The sequence below is a fragment of the Heterodontus francisci genome, chromosome 39 (assembly GCF_036365525.1).
Source record: "Heterodontus francisci isolate sHetFra1 chromosome 39, sHetFra1.hap1, whole genome shotgun sequence".
Lineage (NCBI taxonomy): Eukaryota > Metazoa > Chordata > Chondrichthyes > Heterodontiformes > Heterodontidae > Heterodontus > Heterodontus francisci.
Window position 1 is genome coordinate 40877292 of NC_090409.1, and position 20030 is coordinate 40897321.

Sequence of the window (20030 nt, forward strand, 5' to 3'; positions counted from 1 at the left end):
TGATTTTAGATCATGTAAAAACGTTAGGAAAAAAAACTATACATAACCATTTACTAGTTTCATAGGTGTACAGTAGTCAGTTTATTGTTACATTTTTAATAATAGGTGCCCTATTAGTGCCCTTACGTCTAAAAAGAGCTTAATTTTAAGAGGCTTCTCAAGTGGAGACGTGCCTCAGTGATTAGTTCAGTCTGGGGGCATGTCCGACTTTGGGGGCGATTGTTTTTTTTGTTGCACGGGTGCAAAAGGTCGCGCAAACCTGTGTTGATTAGATTAGATTAGATTAGAGATACAGCACTGAAACAGGCCCTTCGGCCCACCGAGTCTGTGCCGAACATCAACCACCCATTTATACTAATCCTACACTAATCCCATATTCCTACCAAACATCCCCACCTGTCCCTATATTTCCCTACCACCTACCTATACTAGTGACAATTTATAATGGCCAATTTACCTATCAACCTGCAAGTCTTTTGGCTTGTGGGAGGAAACCGGAGCACCCGGAGAAAACCCACGCAGACACAGGGAGAACTTGCAAACTCCACACAGGCAGTACCCAGAATCGAACCCGGGTCCCTGGAGCTGTGAGGCTGCGGTGCTAACCACTGCGCCACTGTGCCGCCCTGAAGATAACCTGGGATTGCAACTCTCAACCTTTCACACGGGTTCAGTCAATTTTGGGTGAATTGCTCTGGAAAGGCCGTATCAGAAACCTGTGTCACTTGCAAATTGCTTTAGTGCAAAGAAAAATAAATGTGTGGATGTTCTCAATTCAACTTTTTGACGCCACTCAATTCAAAAGGGAACAGACTCCTCCCGCCACCCTCTGGGTGAAAACATTTCTCCTCCTCTCCCCTCTAATCCTTCTACCTTCCTATCACTGCCTCCGAGTTATTGACCTCTCCGTGAAAGGGAAATGGGTTCTTCCTGTCGAGGCCGGCGGTCAATTGTAAATTTCAAACCTGAGATTGATGGATTTTTACTGGGTGAGGGGATTAAGGGTTACAGAACCAAGGCGGGGAGATGGAGTTAAGATACAGATCAGTCATGATCTCATTGAATGGAGTAACAGGCTCGAGAGGGGCTGAATGGGCCTCCTCCTGTTCCTGTGTAACAGGCTCGAGAGGGGGCTGAATGGCCTCATCCTGTTGCTGTGTAACAGGCTCGAGAGGGGCCGAATGGGCCTCCTCCTGTTCCTGTGTAACAGGCTCGAGAGGGGGCTGAATGGCCTCGTCCTGTTGCTGTGTAACAGGCTCGAGAGGGGGCTGAATGGCCTCGTCCTGTTGCTGTGTAACAGGCTCGAGAGGGGGCTGAATGTGTTCCAAGGTCACTCTGTATCAGCCGCTGTGCTGGGTGCGGTGCTCCAGATGTGGCCTAACCAGCGACGAGCTGCTTCGTAATCGACATCTGCCTGTTGAGTCTTGCTGGAGGGAAGCTCTATTTCCCGTTGTTGAGATTGTTATCACGTTCTGCTATTTCCACCCTGACGTGCCTGCCTCTTTGACTGTCACACGTGGCTGAGTGCAGGGAGCTTCGAGTGACTTGAGAGAGAAGGTGCCGAGCAGTTGGTGAAGTCTGCCCTCTTCGGTAGCCCGCTGACCCCAATCCTTGAACTGCCTCTGGCCTCGTTGAGTTCGGCAGCGAGTGGGGTGGGATTGGCGAGGTGCGGGGAGGGGGGTGGGGGGGGGGTGGGGGGGGGCGGTGCGGGGTAAGGTCCTAATTCTCTCGCTGCGTTTGAGAACCGACGTCCGTTTCTTTTTTCATTCTCAGTGGGGCGTTGCCGCCGAGGCCGACAGTTACTACCCCTCCCTCGCCGCCGTTCGTGAAGGTGGCGGCGGTGAGCACTCAGCGTTCGGTACGACTGAGCGTTTCGCCGAGACTCCCCGCCCCGGCTGAGGGCGGTAAAGGAGCGAGCCAGGTTAGTGTGCGGACTGGAATCGCACGGAGGACCAGAGCAGGTAAGGACAGTAGCCTTTCTTCCCTTGGGAAGAAGGCAGCAGGCGTTTGTAACCCGACAACCTTGCGGTCACTTTTCACCCGATTTTTCTTCTTTTTTTTAAAAAAAAACTCAGTGGGATTCGAACTTAATTCTCTCGATTCTGGGTCCAGTGGCTCAACCACTACAGAGCATCTGAACTAAACTGCAAATCGTCGCTTTTTATATTGCACCCCTTGTTTTACCTTCTACTATAGCCTCTCCCAGTAACACACGGCAATCTATAAAACATTAAGGAGATCGAGGTGTTGGGAAGTGTGGATGTGATGGTCATGGATTTTTTTCAACAGTTCAGAACATTGTTCTCAAAGCTGTCAACAGTCCTTCCAGCCGTCGTGCATTTGCCTGAACGAAAATAGGAGGCATATTCAAACTTTCTCCCTTCGCCAAATGCTCAGTGTCTGTGTCCAGCCCCTCGTCCTTGAATTAGTTCCAAAAAGAGGATTGTTCTCCTTAGTGCGGAGACGGTTCAGTGGGAGATTTAATCGAGGTAAAAGAAACAGAGGTGAGAATTTTTTTTGACTGCTTGGTGTACCGGCCGGGTGTAGAGAGCAAGAACTTGCATTTCTGTAGCGCCTTTCCCAATCTCTGGGCATCCCAAAAGACTTCCCAGCCAATGAAGCGCTTTTTCTTCTGAACTCTAATAATGCCGCAAGGCAATTTGCTTCCAAAAGTAGCGCAGGCAATTCGGGAATAAGTCGGATGTCCAGGAGGTTTCTTCACGGTCGATGAAAATGTTGCAAATATGCTCAACCAAGTGCTTTTGGATTGAAAGGGTTCAATTAATATCTGATCTCTCGTCTGCTGTCTGTGAACTAGCAGCGGCTGTGGGGGTCTGTCGGACTTCTCGAAGCAACTGGGATTGGCAGCAAACCGTCACGCGCTTGCTAAATATTTCAGCAGTGTTTGGAACACGGGCGGGTGGAGGCCATTCAGCCCCTCGAGCCTGTTCCGTCATTCAAGGGGATCATGGCTGATCTGTGACCTAACTCCATCTCCCCCTGCCTTTGTCCCATATCCCTCAATACCTCTGGTTGACAGAACTCTACCAATCCCAGATTTAAAATGAACAATTGATCCAGCATCGATTGCCGTTCGGGGAAGAGAGTTCCAAACTTCCACCACCCTTTGTGTGTGGAAGTGTTTCCGATTTTCACTCCTGAAAACTCCGGCTCTCACGTTTAGGCGCTCTCCCTAGTCCGAGACTCCCCGACCAGCGGGAGTAGTTTCTCTCTATCGACCCCATCAGTTCCCCCTTAATATCTTGAAAACTTTGATCAAATCATCCCTTAACCGTCTCCATCCCAGGGGATAAAGCCCTCGTTTTGGAAAGCTAAAAGCCTCCACAGATGGGCAGGTTTTGGGGAATTCCTCCCTCTCTCGTCATTTGGAAAGTTTTGATCCCACTTTTACCCTGCATGACTCCAATGTTCATAGAAAGTTAACATGCAGGTGCAGCAAGAGATCAGGAAGGCTAATGGGCTGTTGGCCTTTATTGGAAGGGGGACTGGAGGAGAAGAGTGAGGGAGTCTCGCTGCGATTATACAGGGTTTTGGTGAGACCGCACCTGGAGCACTGTGTACAGTTCTGGTCTCCATACCTAATGAAGGATAGACTTGCCTTAGAGGGAGTGTAATGAAGGTTCACCAGACTGATTCCCGGGATGAGAGGGTTGTCCGATGAGGAGAGATTGAGCAGAATGGGCCAATATTCTCTGGAGTTTGGAAGAATGAGAGGTGATCTCATTGAAATGTATAAAATACTCAGAGAGTTTGACAGGGTAGATGTTGAGAGGTTGTTTTACCCCCCGCCAGAGAACTGGGGGGGGGGGGGGGGGTCCCAGTCTCAGGATAAGGGATCGGCCATTGGAGACTGAGATGAGGAGGAATGTCTTCACTCAGAGGGTTGTGAATCTCTGGAATTCTCTACCCCAGAGAGCTGTAGATGCTCAGTCGTTGAGTGGATTCAAGACCGAGATTGAGAGATTTTTTGGGAAGTGAGGGATAGGGCGGGAAAGGGGAAATGAGATCAATCAGCCGTGGTCTTGTTAAATGGGGGAGCAGCCTCGAGGGGTTTTCTCATGTTCTTATGTTCGGGAAAGCCTTCCCTTCTGAAATTAAGACAAGAAAACTCCTTTAAAGGCCGAGGGGAAAAATGGCTTTGGAAGTGTAAACCCTGAGAGCCGGGCTCCGAGAATCTGAAATTGTCTTGCGATTAGAGTTTGAGTTTATTGATGTCTGCCAGTTCTGAAGTTGCACTCTTTGGGGTTTGCGCGTGAAGCAAAGCTGTCCGTCCCAGATGTGAGATCAAAATGGTTCAGCTTGGCTTCATTTCAGTCGGGGCTTGATTGTAATCAGTGCGATTTCCTCCTGACTGAAAACTGCCTCGTCTTTTTCAGATTGGAGCGGGTCGGTGGCTTTTAGCGCTCAATACTTAAAAATATATTAAAAGGTAAGAACTCTTTTAGTTCCCCATGGTGTTCCCAACACATCACCAAAAGTAGCGATGCTTGTTAATCAGGCTACGTGAGAGAGCAAAGAGAGAACTGGGTTTCATTGATATACCAGCTGACGGGTTAGGAGCAGGAGTCGGCCACTCGGCCCCTCGAACCTACTCCGCCATTCAATAAGATCTGATCTGATTGTCACCTCAACTCTGCATTCCCACCTACCCCTGATAACCTTTCACCCCCTTGCTTGCAAGAATCTATCTATGCCTTAACGATATCCAATGACTCCTGAGGAAGAGAGTTCCAAAGACTCTCAACCCTCTGGGAGAAAAGATTTCTCCTCATCTCTGTCTTAAATGGACGACCCCTTATTTTTAAACAGTGACCCCACCCCCGCCCCCACCCAGTTCGAGATTCTCCCACAAGGGGGAAACATCCTTTCCACATCCACCCTGTCAAGACCCCTCAGGATCTTATATCTTTCAATCAAGTCTCCTATTACTCTTCTAAACTCCAGCGGGTACAAGCCTAGCCTGTCCAACCTTTCCTCGTAAGACAACCCGTCCATTCTAGATATTAGTCTGAGAGTGTATCTGTAGGGATACAACTGAAAAACAGATCAGTTACGTTAACCTTGTATTGAACCTTGGTTGGACCACACTCGGAGCACTGTGCACAGTTCCAGTCTCCATATACCTTGGTTAGACCACACTCGGAGCACTGTGCACAGTTCCAGTCTCCATATACCTTGGTTGGACCACACTCGGAGCACTGTGCACAGTTCCAGTCTCCATATACCTTGGTTGGACCACACTCGGAGCACTGTGCACAGTTCCAGTCTCCATATACCTTGGTTGGACCACACTTGGAGCACTGTGCACAGTTCCGGTCTCCATATACCTTGGTTGGACCACACTTGGAGCACTGTGCACAGTTCCGGTCTCCATATACCTTGGTTGGACCACACTCGGAGCACTGTGCACAGTTCCAGTCTCCATATACCTTGGTTAGACCACACTCGGAGCACTGTGCACAGTTCCAGTCTCCATATACCTTGGTTTGACCACACTCGGAGCACTGTGCACAGTTCCGGTCTCCATATACCTTGGTTGGACCACACTTGGAGCACTGTGCACAGTTCCAGTCTCCATATACCTTGGTTAGACCACACTCGGAGCACTGTGCACAGTTCCGGTCTCCATATACCTTGGTTGGACCACACTTGGAGCACTGTGCACAGTTCCAGTCTCCATATACCTTGGTTAGACCACACTCGGAGCACTGTGCACAGTTCCGATCTCCATATTATCAAAAGCAGATAGAAGCAGTGGAGAAGATGTAAAAAAAAATTCACGAGGATAAATTTTTAAAATTCATTCATGAATATGGGCGTCACTGGCCAGGCCAGCATTTATTGCCCATCCCTAATTGCCCCTTGAGAAGGTGGTGGTGAGCTGCCTTCTTGAACCGCTGTAGTCCATGTGGGGTAGGTACACCCACAGTGCTGTTAGGAAGGGAGTTCCAGGATTTTGACCCAGCGACAGTGAAGGAACGGCGATATAGTTCCAAGTCAGGATGGTGTGTGACTTGGAGGGGAACTTGCAGGTGGTGGTGTTCCCATGTATCTGCTGCCCTTGTCCTTCTAGGTGGGAGAGGTCGCGGGTTTGGAAGGTGCTGTCTCAGGAGCCTTGGTGCATCTTGTAGATGGTACACACTGCTGCCACTGTGCGTCGGTGGTGGAGGGAGTGAATGTTTGTAGATGGGGTGCCAATCAAGCGGGCTGCTTTGTCCTGGATGGTGTCGAGCTTCTTGAGTGTTGTTGGAGCTGCACCCATCCAGGCAAGTGGAGAGTATTCCATCACACTCCTGACTTGTGCCTTGTAGATGGTGGACAGGCTTTGGGGAGTCAGGAGGTGAGTTACTCACTGCAGGATTCCCAGCCTCTGACCTGCTCTTGTAGCCACGGTATTTATATGGCTACTCCAGTTCAGTTTCTGTTCAATGGTAACCCCCAGGATGTTGATAGTGGGAGATTCAGCGATGGTAATGTCATTGAATGTCAAGGGGAGATGGTTAGATTCTCTCTTGTTGGAGATGGTCATTGCCTGGCACTTGTGTGGTGTGAATGTTACTTGCCACTTATCAGCCCAAGCCTGGATATTGTCCAGGTCTTGCTGCATTTCTACACGGACTGCTTCAGTATCTGAGGAGTCACGAATGGTGCTGAACATTGTGCAATCATCAGCGAACATCCCCACTTCTGACCTTATGATTGAAGGAAGGTCATTGATGAAACAGCTGAAGATGGTTGGGCCGAGGACACTACCCTGAGGAACTCCTGCAGTGATGTCCTGGAGCTCAGATGATTGACCTCCAACAACCACAACCATCTTCCTTTGCGCTGGGTATGACTCCAACCAGCGGAGAGTTTTCCCCGATTCCCATTGACTCCAGTTTTGCTCGGGCTCCTTGATGCCATACTCGGTCAAATGCTGCCTTGATGTCAAGGGCAGTCACTCTCACCTCACCTCTTGAGTTCAGTTCTTTTGTCCATGTTTGAGCCAAGGCTGTAATGAGGTCAGGAGCTGCGTGGCCCTGGCGGAACCCAAACTGAGCGTTACTGAGCAGGTTATTGCGAAGCAAGTGCCGCTTGATGGCACTGTTGATGACCCCTTCCATCACTTTACTGATGATTGAGAGTAGACTGATGGGGCGGTAATTGGCCGGGTTGGATTTGTCCTGCTTTTAGTGTACAGGACATACCTGGGCAATTTTCCACATTGCAGGGTAGATGCCAGTGTTGTAGCTGTACTGGAACAGCTTGGCCAGGAGTGAGGCAAGTTCTGGAGCACAGGTCTTCAGTACTATTGCTGGAATATTGTCAGGGCCCATAGCCTTTGCAGTATCCAGTGCCTTCAGTCGTTTCTTGATATCACGTGGAGTGAATCGAATTGGCTGAAGTCTGGCATCTGTGATGCTGGGGACTTCAGGAGGAGGCCGAGATGGATCATCAACTCGGTACTTCTAGCTGATTGTTGCAAATGCTTCAGCCTTATCTTTCGCACTGATGTGCTGGGCTCCCCCATCATTGAGGATGGGGATATTTGTGGAGCCACCTCCTCCAGTTAGTTGTTTAATTGTCCACCACCACTCACGGCTGGTTGTGGCAGGACTGCAGAGCTTAGATCTGATCCGTTGGTTATGGGATTGCTTAGCTCTGTCTATCGACTGCTGCTTACGCAGTTTGGCATGCAAGTAGTCCTGGGTTGTAGCTTCACCAGGTTGACACCTCATTTTGAGGTATGCCTGGTGCTGCTCCTGGCATGCCGTCCTGCACTCTTCATTGAACCAGGGTTGGTCTCCTGGCTTGATGGTAATGGTAGAGTGGGGGATATGCCGGGCCATGAGGTTACAGATTGTGGTTGTGTACAATTCTGCTGCTGCTGATGGCCCACAGCGCCTCATGGATGCCCAGTTTTGCATTGCTAGATCTGTTTGAAATCTATCCCATTTAGCACGATGGTAACACCACACAACACGATGGAGGGTATCCTCAATGTGAAGACGGGACTTCGTCTCCACAAGGACTGTGCGGTGGTCACTCCTACCAATACTGTCATGGACAGATACTTCTGCGGCAGGCAGATTGGTGAGGACGAGGTCAAGTATGTTTTCCCCTCGTGTTGTTTCCCTCACCACCTGCCGCAGACCCAGTCTAGCAGCCATGTCCTTTAGGACTCGGCCAGCTCGGTCAGTAGTGGTGTTACCGAGCCACTCTTGGTGATGGACATTGAAGTCCCCCACCCAGAGTACATTTTGCGCCCTTGCCACCCTCAGTGCTTCCTCCAAGTGGTGTTCAACATGGAGGAGTACTGACTCATCAGCTGAGGGAGGGCGGTAGGTGGTCATCAGTAGGAGGTTACCTTGCCCATGTTTGACCTGATGTCATGAGACTTCATGGGGTCCGGAGTCGATGTTGAGGACTCCCAGGGCAACTCCCTCCCTACTGTATACCACTGTGCCACCACCTCTGGGTCTGTCCTGCCGGTGGGACAGGACATACCTGGGATTGGTGATGGCAGTGTCTGGGACATTGTCTGTAAGGTATGATTCCGTGAGTATGACTATGTCAGGCTGTTGCTTGACTAGTCTGTGGGACAACTCTCCCAACTTTGGCACAAGCCTCCAGATGTTAGTAAGGAGGACTTTGCAGGGTCGACAGGGCTGGGTTTGCCGTTGTCGTTTCCGGTGCCTCGGTCGATGCTGGGTGGTCCGTCCGGTTTCATTCCTTTTTATTGACTTCGTAGCGGTTAGATACAACTGAGTGGCTTGCTAGGCCATTTCAGAGGGAATGTAAGAGTTAACCACATTGCTGTGGGTCTGGAGTCACATGTAGGCCAGACCAGGTAAGGACAGCAGATTTCCTTCCCTAAAGGACATTAGTGAACCAGCTGGGTTTTTACAACAATCGACAATGGTTTCATGGCCATCATTAGACTAGCTTTTTAATTCCAAATTTATTAATTGAATTTAAATTTCACCTTCTGCTGTGGTGGGATTTGAACCCATGTCCCCAGAGAAATACCCTGGGTCTCTGGGTTACTAGTCCAGTGACAATACACTACACCATCACCACCGTCTCCCCTGAACTGAGAACTAATACCAGAACTAAGAGGTTATAACTATCAGGAAAGACTGAACAGGCTGGGGCTCTTTTCTCTGGAAAAGAGAAGGCTGAGGGGTGACCTGATTGAGGTCTGTAAAATGATGAAAGGGGTTTCGATCGGGTAGACGTAGAGAAGATGTTTCCACTTGTCGGGGGAGAGACCAGAACTCGGGGCCATCAATATAAGACAGTCACTAATAAATCCGATGGGGAATTCCGGAGAAACCTCTTTCCCCAGAGAGTGGTGAGAATGTGGAACTCGCTCCCACAGGGAGTGGTTGAGGTGAATAGTATCGATGTATTTAAGGGGGAAGCTGGATAAACACATGAGGGAGAAAGGAATAGAAGGATATGGTGATAGGGTGAGATGGAGAGAGGGGGTGGGAGGAGGCTCGGGTGGGGCAGAAACACCAGCACGGAGAAGCTGGGCCGAATGGCCTGGTCCTGTGCTGTTAAAACTCCAGGCCTGAACAGTGCATCTTTTGTTCTTTAAATTTCGATCTGCTCTCCTGCCCGAGCTTGAGTTCAGGGCTGGTTTGCACTAATGCTGAGCTGAAGACCTGGGTAACCTTTCAGACAAGCAATTCACTGACTGAATCTGAGAGTCGCTATGAAACCTTTACCAGCGCAAAGCAGCAATCGTGAGAGATTCGAAAACGCAAACTACGATTTTCACTGGAACTCCCTGACGTCGAGCGTTTTGTTTCAAAATTCAAACTAATTATTTGAACTTCTAGAATCGAATTTTCACCCAACTTCAACTACTTTTCGGGCATGTTTTCTTTTCCCCCCCATGGTGTGGAACAAAAAGATTTTTAGCGGCGGCTTAAGGATTTTTGTTCGACGCAGTGAGTTGTTGTGATCTGGAACGCGCTGCCTGAAAGGGCGGTGGAAGCAGATTCAATAATAACTTTCAAAAGGGGGAATTGGAGAAATAACGGAAGGGGAAAAATTTGCAGGGAGATGGGGGAAAGAGCAGCGGGGGGAGAGTGGGGACTAATTGGATAGATCGTTCAAAGAGACAGCACAGGCACGATGAGCTGAATGGACTCCTCCTGTGCTGTATCATTAGATCATTGTAAATACCTCAGTGCTGGTGATCTGCACAATATTTGGTGGTGTCTCGATAAACTTTGTCACTTGATTGTCCGCTTGTGCCTCCTACTCTCAGTGCCTTCTGATGCAAAAGTTTAAATTTTTCTGACGTTTCTGTTTGGGGTGGCTGTCTCAGGGCTCTTGGCATCTCCGTGGTATTTGCTCACCCCCTCTGTTTATTGCAGAGGAGATTTACTGCTCTGTAATTTAATTTATTACAGTTGCAAATACTGATGAATTTGGTTCATGTAATTATAGACCAGTGATGATCTGTAATCAGATTACATTTCACAGCTGCAAGAAACTTGTTTACTGGACTGCTACTGTACAGAGTGGTCCGTGTCTGACTGTGTGTGTGTGTGTGTGTGTGTGTGAATATGCGCGCGTGTGTGTATGCGCCTGGGGTGCCCGGGCTCCGCTGAGGGAGAGGGTGCCCGGGCTCCGCTGAGGGAGAGGGTGCCCGGGCTCCGCTGAGGGAGAGGGTGCCCGGGCTCCGCTCATGCCGACTGCGACAGCTCAGGTGTTTGTCCTTGTACAGTAACGCTGTGAGCTCCGCTGTTATCAAACCCATCAGCGGTTAATCATCAGAGCTGTGTACTCTACTCAGTCTTCACTCTCGCAAAGCCCTCGCTTCAGATCAGAGAGAGATAGCTGCAGCCTGCGGCACACTGACGCATCCTCAACTTGAGTTTCCACTCGGGTTAGGGCAAAACAACCGGATACAGAAATAAACAAACCCTTCTGTCTCAAGATGATGAATCTCACTGGGAAACTTCTCTCTCCCCTTGTCTCTTTCTCGCTCTCTCTCTCTCTCTCTCTTCCCCCCAGTCTCTCTCTCTCTTCCCCCAGTCTCTCTCTCTTCCCCCCAGTCTCTCTCTCTCTTCCCCAGTCTCTCACTCTCTTCCCCCCAGTCTCTCACTCTCTTCCCCCAGTCTCTCACTCTCTTCCCCCCCAGTCTCTCTCTCTTCCCCCCAGTCTCTCTCTCTTCCCCCCAGTCTCTCTCTCTCTTCCCCAGTCTCTCACTCTCTTCCCCCCAGTCTCTCACTCTCTTCCCCCCCAGTCTCTCTCTCTTCCCCCCAGTCTCTCACTCTCTTCCCCCCCAGTCTCTCTCTCTTCCCCCCAGTCTCTCACTCTCTTCCCCCCAGTCTCTCTCTCTTCCCCCCAGTCTCTCTCTCTCTTCCGCCCCAGTCTCTCTCTCTCTTCCCCCCCAGTCTCTCTCTCTCTTCCCCCAGTCTCTCACTCTCTTCCCCCCCAGTCTCTCTCTCTCCTCCCCAGTCTCTCTCTCTTCCCCCCAGTCTCTCTCTCTTCCCCCCCAGTCTCTCTCTCTTCCCCCCCAATCTCTCTCTCTTCGCCCCAGTCTCTCTCTCTTCCCCCCAGTCTCTCTCTCTCTTCCCCCCAGTCTCTCACTCTCTTCCCCCCAGTCTCTCACTCTCTTCTCCCCAGTCTCTCTCTCTTCCCCCCAGTCTCTCACTCTCTTCCCCCCAGTCTCTCACTCTCTTCCCCCAGTCTCTCACTCTCTTCCCCCCAGTCTCTCTCTCTCCTCCCCAGTCTCTCTCTCTTCCCCCCAGTCTCTCTCTCTTCCCCCCCAGTCTCTCTCTCTTCCCCCCCAGTCTCTCTCTCTTTGCCCCAGTCTCTCTCTCTTCCCCCCAGTCTCTCTCTCTCTTCCCCCCAGTCTCTCACTCTCTTCCCCCCAGTCTCTCACTCTCTTCCCCCACAGTCTCTCACTCTCTTCCCCCCCAGTCTCTCTCTCTTCCCCCCAGTCTCTCTCTCTCTTCCCCCCCAGTCTCTCTCTCTTCCCCCCAGTCTCTCTCTCTTCCCCCCAGTCTCTCTCTCTCTTCCCCCCAGTCTCTCTCTCTCTTCCCCCCAGTCTCTCACTCTCTTCCCCCCAGTCTCTCTCTCTCTTCCCCCCAGTCTCTCTCTCTCTTCCACCCCCCAGCATCTCTCTCTCTCTCTCCCCTAAAAAGCAGGGGAGAGGAAGAGAGACTCGGGGAGAGACTGGAGAGAGAGAGTCACTGGGGGAAGACGGAGAGACTTGGTGAACAGACAAGGGGACAGAGAGGTTATTGGTTGTTTTTCTCTGCTGGGTGAATGGGAAATGATGAATCCTCTGCTGGGAACAAGCTGCCTGCGATGTCTTGTGACGTGAGACTGATGGGGTCAGGAGTAGGGGAGGCAATTACAGAGGCAGAGGAGAATGTAATCTGTCAGGGTCGAGGGAAAAAAACACCTTGTCTGACGTCAGGAAGGTTACGTTTAAGAACCCATGTTTTTTTAAACTGATCTGTGGTGCGATAAAAGGAAGTATCAGTCTAATTATAAACAAATTTCCTTTGCTTTAAACTCTCTTCCTTCCAAAATATACAGGCAGTAAAAATTGCAAAATGTCAGTTGGGGTTCTCAGACTCTCTCACCTCTGAATCTGAATGTCGGGTGCTCCAAGTTACAGACCTGAGCCTCACAATCCAGGCTGACACTCCCCAGTGGCAGTGCTGAGGGAGTGCTGCACTGTCGGAGGGTCAGTACTGAGGGAGTGCTGCACTGTCGGAGGGTCAGTACTGAGGGAGTGCCGCACTGTCGGAGGGTCAGTACTGAGGGAGTGCTGCACTGTCAAGAGTGCATCATTCACTCCCTCCACCACCGACGCACAGTGGCAGCAGTGTGTACCATCTACAAGATGCACTGCAGTAACACACCAAGGCTCCTCAGACAGCACCTTCCAAACCCGCGACCTCTACCAAGTAGAAGGACAAGGGCAGCAGACGCATGGGAACACCACCACCTGCAAGTTCCCCTCCAAGCCACACACCAGCCTGACTTGGAACTATATCGCCGTTCCTTCACTGTCGCTGGGTCAAAATCCTGGAACTCCCTTCCTAACAGCACTGTGGGTGTACCTACCCCACATGGACTGCAGCGGTTCAAGAAGGCAGCTCACCGCCACCTTCTCAAGGGCAATTAGGGATGGGCAATAAATGCTGGCCTGGCCAGTGACACCCACATCCCATGAATGAATTTTTAAAATAACTCCTTCCGAGCATCAACTCATCGGAGATTTACCGGAATGGTCCCAGGGATGAGGGACTTCAGTTAATGTGGAGAGACTGGGAGAAGCTGGGATTGTTCTCCTTAGAGCAGAGAAGGTTAAGGGGGAGATTTAATCGAGGCGTTCAAAATCCTGAGGGGGTTTTGATGGAGTAAATGAGGAGAAACTGTTCCCAGTGGTAGGAGGGTCGGTAACCAGAGGGACACAGATTGAGGATAATTGGTAAAAGGACCAGAGGGGGGAGAGGAGGAGAATGTTTTTGACGCAGTGAGTTGTTGTGATCTGGAACGCGCTGCCTGAAAGGGCGGTGGAAGCAGATTCAGTAGTAACTATCAAAAGGGGGGAATTGGGGAAAGACTGGAAGGGGAAAAATTTTCAGGACGATGGGGGGAAGAGCAGGGGGGGAGTGGGGACAGATTGGATAGATCTTTCAGAGCTAGCACAGGCAGGATGGGCCGAATGGCCATTTGTTTCCCCATGTTTCTAAAGTTTATGGTTTGGGGAGCTGTTTAACCTACGACGCTCAAACACTCTGCAGGACCCTGTACATTGTCCCTTCTCATGTAACCTACTCACACATTTAATCCTGTCCCCTTCTCTCGCTCTCTCTTTCTATACCTTTTCTTTCATTTTGTCTCGTTCTTTCTCACTCTCCGTCTCTCTGTCTGTCTGAGCCTCTCTGTTTCCAGGTGATTATTCTTGAACCCGACCCTAACCCCAAAACGTCGACCCCTACTCTGAACTGAGTCATGTAACACTCTCCGTTCTCTCGTTAAACAGGCCCTGGGATGCAGTTAACGGTGATCATTATCCTCCTCTCGATTGTAACGCTCGGAACAACTGGTAAGTAGTTAAAAACAGTTCGTCCAAATAGGAAAGTGTGTTTTAAAGTCGAATTTAATGCAATTAAACAGCTTTTTATAATTCTGTCCCCTACATAATATTGCCTGGGACTACTTTAAGGTTGCAGATTTCCTGTGGATTAACCACTGCATCCCCCAGTATCCTGAGCATGTAACATTTCCTCTCAGAGATGGTACCGGCTATTCAACCATGGCGGCAACTGTGGCCAGAACCACCTACACCTCATTCCACATCTTGATGACCTCCCTGGTTCTGTATTCGCCCGCACTGTCGGAGGGTCAGTGCCGAGGGAGTGCCGCACTGTCGGAGGGTCAGTGCCGAGGGAGTGCCGCACTGTCGGAGGGTCAGTGCCGAGGGAGTGCCGCACTGTCGGAGGGTCAGTGCCGAGGGAGTGCCGCACTGTCGGAGGGTCAGTGCCGAGGGAGTGCCGCACTGTCGGAGGGTCAGTGCCGAGGGAGTGCCGCACTGTCGGAGGGTCAGTACTGAGGGAGTGCCGCAGATGAGACATTAAACCCGCACTGTCGGAGGGTCAGTGCCGAGGGAGTGCCGCACTGTCGGAGGGTCAGTGCCGAGGGAGTGCCGCACTGTTGGAGGGTCAGTACTGAGGGAGTGCCGCAGATGAGACATTAAACCGAGGCCCCCGTCTGCCCTCTCGGGTGGGTGTAAAAGATCCCACGGCCACTATTTGGAAGAAGAGCAGGGGGCGGGGGGGTGGTGGGGGGTGGAGTTCTCCCCGGTGTCCTGGGGACAATATTTATCCCTCAACCAACAGCACTAAAAAAAAAACAGACGTTCTGGGTCATTATCACGTTGCTGTTTGTGGGATCTTGCTGTGTGAAAATTGCGTGCCGCGTTTCCTACATTACAACAGTGAGCACACTTCAAAAAAAAGTCCTTCATTGTCTGCGAGGGGTTTTGGGACGTCCTGAGATGGTGAAAGCGCTAGAAAATGGGAATCTTTTACCATCAATGAGGTCTAGGAAGGGTCATTGGAAATTGAACAGGTCGTGCAAAGCCCCCCATAGTTGAATAGTCTTTCCATTGATCACATGCTCACAGATGGTTCATTGGCACAGATATGGGGGAGAGATTCACACTGGCTGCACGGATCTGTTCTCTAGAAAGGAGAAGGCTGAGGGGTGACCTGATTGAGGTCTGTAAAATGATGAAGGGGGTTTCGATCGGGTAGACGTAGAGAAGATGTTTCCACTTGTGGGGGAGGGACCAGAACTCGGGGCCATCAATACAAGACAGTCACTAATAAATCCGATGGGGAATTCCGGAGAAACCTCTTTAGAATTCCGAGAAAACCTCTTTCCCCAGAGAGTGGTGGAGAATGTGGGAACTCGCTCCCACAGGGAGTGGTTGAGGTGAAACAGTATCGATGTATTTAAGGGGGAAGCTGGATAAACACATGAGGGAGAAAGGAATAGAAGGATATGGTGATAGGGTGAGATGGAGAGAGGGGGGGACGAGGCTCATGTGGAGGAGAAACACAAGCACGGAGCGGGTAAGTGTCAGCCTGTTCAGTCTTTCCTGATGGTTTGGGGTCGTCCTTGTAAATCGACCGAATGTGACGTAATTTCCCGATTTGTGTTCCAGACGTGACCAATTCCGATGTGTTGGAGTACAAAGACTCACTCTGACGACGATGCAGCTGTAGATGGTAAGTGTATCTCCATCAGAGCTCGAGAGAGAGATCTGAACTCCAGAGGTGCGGGGAGAGTGACTGCCCTTGACATCAAGGCAGCATTTGACCGAGTATGGATTCAAGGAGCCCGAGCAAAACTGGAGTCAATGGGAATCAGGGGGAAAACCCTCTGCTGGTTGGAGTCATACCGAGTGCAAAGGAAGATGGTTGTGGTTGTTGGAGGTCAATCATCTCAGTCCCAAGATATCACTGCAGGAGTTCCTCAGGGTAGTGTTCTAGACCCAGCCATCTTCAGCTGCTTCATCAATGACCTTCCTTCAATCATATGGTCAGAAGTGAGGATGTTCACTGATGATTGCACAATGTCAGCACCATTCGTGACTCCTCAGAAACTGAATCAGTCAGTGTAGAAATGCAGCAAGACCTGGACAATATCAGGCTTGGGCTGATAAGTGGCAAGTAACATTCACTCCACACAAGTGCCAGGCAATGACCATCTCTAACAAAAGAGAATCTAACCATCTCCCCTTGACATTCAATGGCATTACCATCACTGAAATCCCCCATTATCAACATCCTGGGGGTTACCATTGACCAGAAACTGAACTGGAGTAGCCATATAAATACCGTGGCGACAAGAGCAGGTCAGAGGCTGGGAATCCTGCAGTGAGTAACTCACCTCCTGACTCCCCAAAGCCTGTCCCACCATCTACAAGGCACAAGTCAGGAGTGTGATGGAATACTCTCCACTTGCCTGGATGGGTGCAGCTCCAACAACACTCAAGAAGCTCGGACACCATCCAGGACAAAGGCAGCCCCGCTTGATTGGCACCACCATCCACAAACATCACTCCCTCCACCACCGACGCACAGTGACAGCAGTGTGTACCATCTACCAAGATGCACTGCAGCAACGCTCCAAAGGCTCCTTAGACAGCACCTTCCAAACCCACGACCTCTACCAACTAGAAGGACAAGGGCAGCAGATGCACGGGAACACACACCACCTGCAAGCTCCCCTCCAAGTCACACACCATCCTGACTTGGAAACTATATCGCCGTTCCTCACTGTCCGCTGGGTCAAAATCCTGGAACTCCCTTCCTAACAGCACTGTGGGTGTACCTACCCCACATGGACTGCAAGCGGTTCAAGAAGGCAGCTCACCACCACCTTCTCAAGGGGCAATTAGGGATGGGCAAATAAATGCTGGCCTGGCCAGTGACACCCACATCTTGAAGATAACATATTATAAAATACCCCCAACCTCCGACCTTACCTCAGGTCTCCACTACCTCCAACAATGAGATTACTCTTTTTAAAAAAAAAAGTAAAAACAAACTTACATTTTTCCTGTGCCTTTTCACATCCAGTCCTCACTGGATACAGCTGTGGTGCTGGAAGATTGGAGAATTGCTAATTTGTACCTCTGTTTAAAAAGGGAGCGAGGGATGGAATGAATAATTACAGGCCAGTCAGTCCTAACCTCAGTAGTGGGCAAATTATTGGAATCTATTCTGAGAGACAGGATAAAACTGTCACTTAGAAAGGCACAGGTTAATCAAAGATAGTCAGCATGGTTTTGTTAAGGGAAGATCTTGTTTGACCAACTTGATCAAATTTTGTGAAGCAGTAACAAGGAAGGTAGATGAGGGTGATGCAGTTGATGTGGTCTACATGGATTTTAGCAAGGCTTTTGACGAGGTCCCACATGGCAGACTGGTGAAAAAAAATCAAATCCCATGGGATCCAGGGAAATACAGCAAGGTGGATACAAAATTGGCTCAGTGGCAGGAAACAAAGGTAATTGTTGACGGCTGTTTTAGCGACAGGAGGGCTGTTTCCAGTGGCAGGGCTCAGTACTGGGTACCCTCCTTTTTGTGGTATATATTAATGATTTGGATGTAAATGTAGGGGGCCTGATCAAGAAGTTTGCAGATGACACAAAGATTGACCGTGTGGTAGATAGCGAGGAGGATAGCTGTAGGCTGCAGGAAGATATTGATGGTCTGGTCAGATGGGCAGAAAAATGGCAAATGGAATTCAACTTGGAGAAGTGTGAGGTGATGCATTTGGGGGAGGTCAAACAAGGCAAAGGAATACACGATTAATGGGGAAAATACTGAGAAGTGTAGAGGAAGTGAGGGATCTTGGAGTGAATGTCCACAGATCCCTGAAGGTAGCAGGACAGGTCGATAAGGTGGTTAAGAAGGCATATGGAATCCTTTCCTTTGTTAGCCGAGGTGTAGAATATAAGAGCAGGGAGGTTATGCTGGAACTGTTATAACTCATTGGTTAGGACACAACTTGAGTACTGCGTGCAGTTCTGGTCACCTCATTACAGAAAGGATGTAATTGCACTCGAGAGGGGACAGAGGAGATTTACGAGGATGTTGCCAGGACTGAAAATGCAGCTATGAGGAAAGATTGGATAGGCTGAGGTTGTTTCTCCTTGGAACACAGAAGGCTGAGGGGAGATCTGATTGAAATGTACAAAATTGTGAGGGGCCTGGATAGAGTGGAGGTGAAGGGTCTATTCACCTCAGCAGAGAGGTCAGTGACGAGGGGGCAGAGATTTAAAGTGATTGGTAGAAAAATTAGAGGAGAGATGAGGGAAACCTTTTCACCCAGAGGGTGGTGATAGTCTGGAACTCACTGTCTGAAAGGGTAGTTGCAGGCAGAAACTCACAACTCATTCAAAAGGAGTCTGGATATGTACCTCAAGTGCTGTAATCTGCAGGGCTACGGACCAAATGCTGGAAGGTGGGATTAGAATAGGTGGATCGTTTATCGGCCGGCACAGACATGATGGGCCAAGTGGCCTCTTTCTGTGCCATAAACATTCTATGATTCTATGATCCCGGCCTTCCCAAGTGTTTCAGAGCCGATGGCGTAGATCTTTGTGAAGTAGACTCGCTGCTGTTTTTTGTTCCCTTTCACAGGAAGCTCCGATTGACATGTCGCCCGATGCGGATGGTGAGCATCAACTGTGGGGGAACAATATCTTTTGGAGAGGGAGGGAGTTACGTGGGGAATTAATTGAGAAGGAGGGAGTTACCTGGGCTTTGACGGGCGGTTTGAAGGCCTGTTCATTGAACCAGTTTCGACACCGGGCAAGTTCCCAGTGTAATCACATTCCCGTTGTTCCCTCCAGGAGATCCCGAGGAGCAGGATGAAACCAATTCCCAGGGAGTGGGAGTGGTGACTGTTGGCGCTGAGCTGGCGGTGACACAAGGTAAGGCTGTCTGTTGTCGTTGCAATGTGCTAATTCGATGAAATTCCTTCTCTGTCCTGTCCGACAGGTGCCCTCAGTCTGACTGCAGGTCTGAGCAATTGTTCTGGGAGAGTTGGAGATTGACCACGACAGGATTTAGGAAGGGTCCTGTGTGACGATGTCTGGGACAAGGCGGAGCCACAGATCATCTGTCAACAGCCGGCCTGTGACGGCTGAGGGCAGGAGGGAGTGCACTGTTAATTCAGTCCCATTTTCTCCACGGGTCACTGCATGTTAACCAAAATTTTCCCACTTACTAAGATAAGGCAGAAGCATTTGCAACAATCTTCAGACAGAAGTGCCAAGTTGATGATCCATCTCGGCCTCCTCCTGACGTCCCCAGGCATCACAGATGCCAGACTTCAGCCAATTCGATTTCACTCCGCGTGATATCAAGAAACGACTGAAGGCACTGGATACTGCAAAAGCTATGGGCCCTGACAATATTCCGGCAATAGTACTGAAGACCTGTGTTCCAGAACTTGCCGTGCCCCTAGCCAAGCTGTTCCAGTACAGCTACAACACTGGCATCTACCCAGCAATGTGGAAAATTGCCCAGGTATGCCCTGTGCACAAAAAGCTGGACAAATCCAACCCGGCCAATTTACTGCCCCATCAGTCTACTCTCGATCATCAGTAAAGTGATGGAGGTGTCATCAACAGTGCCATCAAGCAGCACTTGCTTAGCAATAACCTGCTCAGTGATGCTCAGTTTGGGTTCCGCCAGGGCCACTCAGCTCCTGACCCCATTACAGCCTTGGTTCAAACATGGACAAAGAGCTGAACTCCAGAGGTGAGGTGAGAGTGACTGCCCTTGACATCAAGGCAGCATTTGACCCGAGTCTGGCATCAAGGAGCCCCAGCAAAACTGGAGTCAATGGGAATCAGGGGGAAAACCCTCCGCTGGTTGGAGTCATACCTAGCGCAAAGGAAGATGGTTTGTGGTTGTTGGAGGTCAATCATCTGAGCTCCAGGACATCACTGCAGGAGA

General features: G+C 50.1%; 1 long non-coding RNA gene across 4 annotated transcripts; it reads left to right on the forward strand.

Annotated features, from left to right (window-relative positions):
- The first annotated feature begins 1426 nt into the window (after positions 1-1426).
- LOC137352777 (uncharacterized) lies at positions 1427-19051 on the forward strand. Of its 4 annotated transcripts, none has more exons than XR_010969778.1 (7): positions 1427-1590; positions 1774-1921; positions 2290-2504; positions 4398-4450; positions 14033-14095; positions 15719-15782; positions 18920-19051. It is a non-coding gene; the product is annotated as an uncharacterized lncRNA (long non-coding RNA). The 4 variants fall into 4 exon arrangements; XR_010969776.1 differs by having other exon boundaries at positions 1432-1557; positions 1774-1961; positions 18920-19045; XR_010969775.1 differs by having other exon boundaries at positions 1439-1590; positions 1774-1961; positions 18920-19036.
- The last annotated feature ends 979 nt before the right edge of the window (positions 19052-20030 follow it).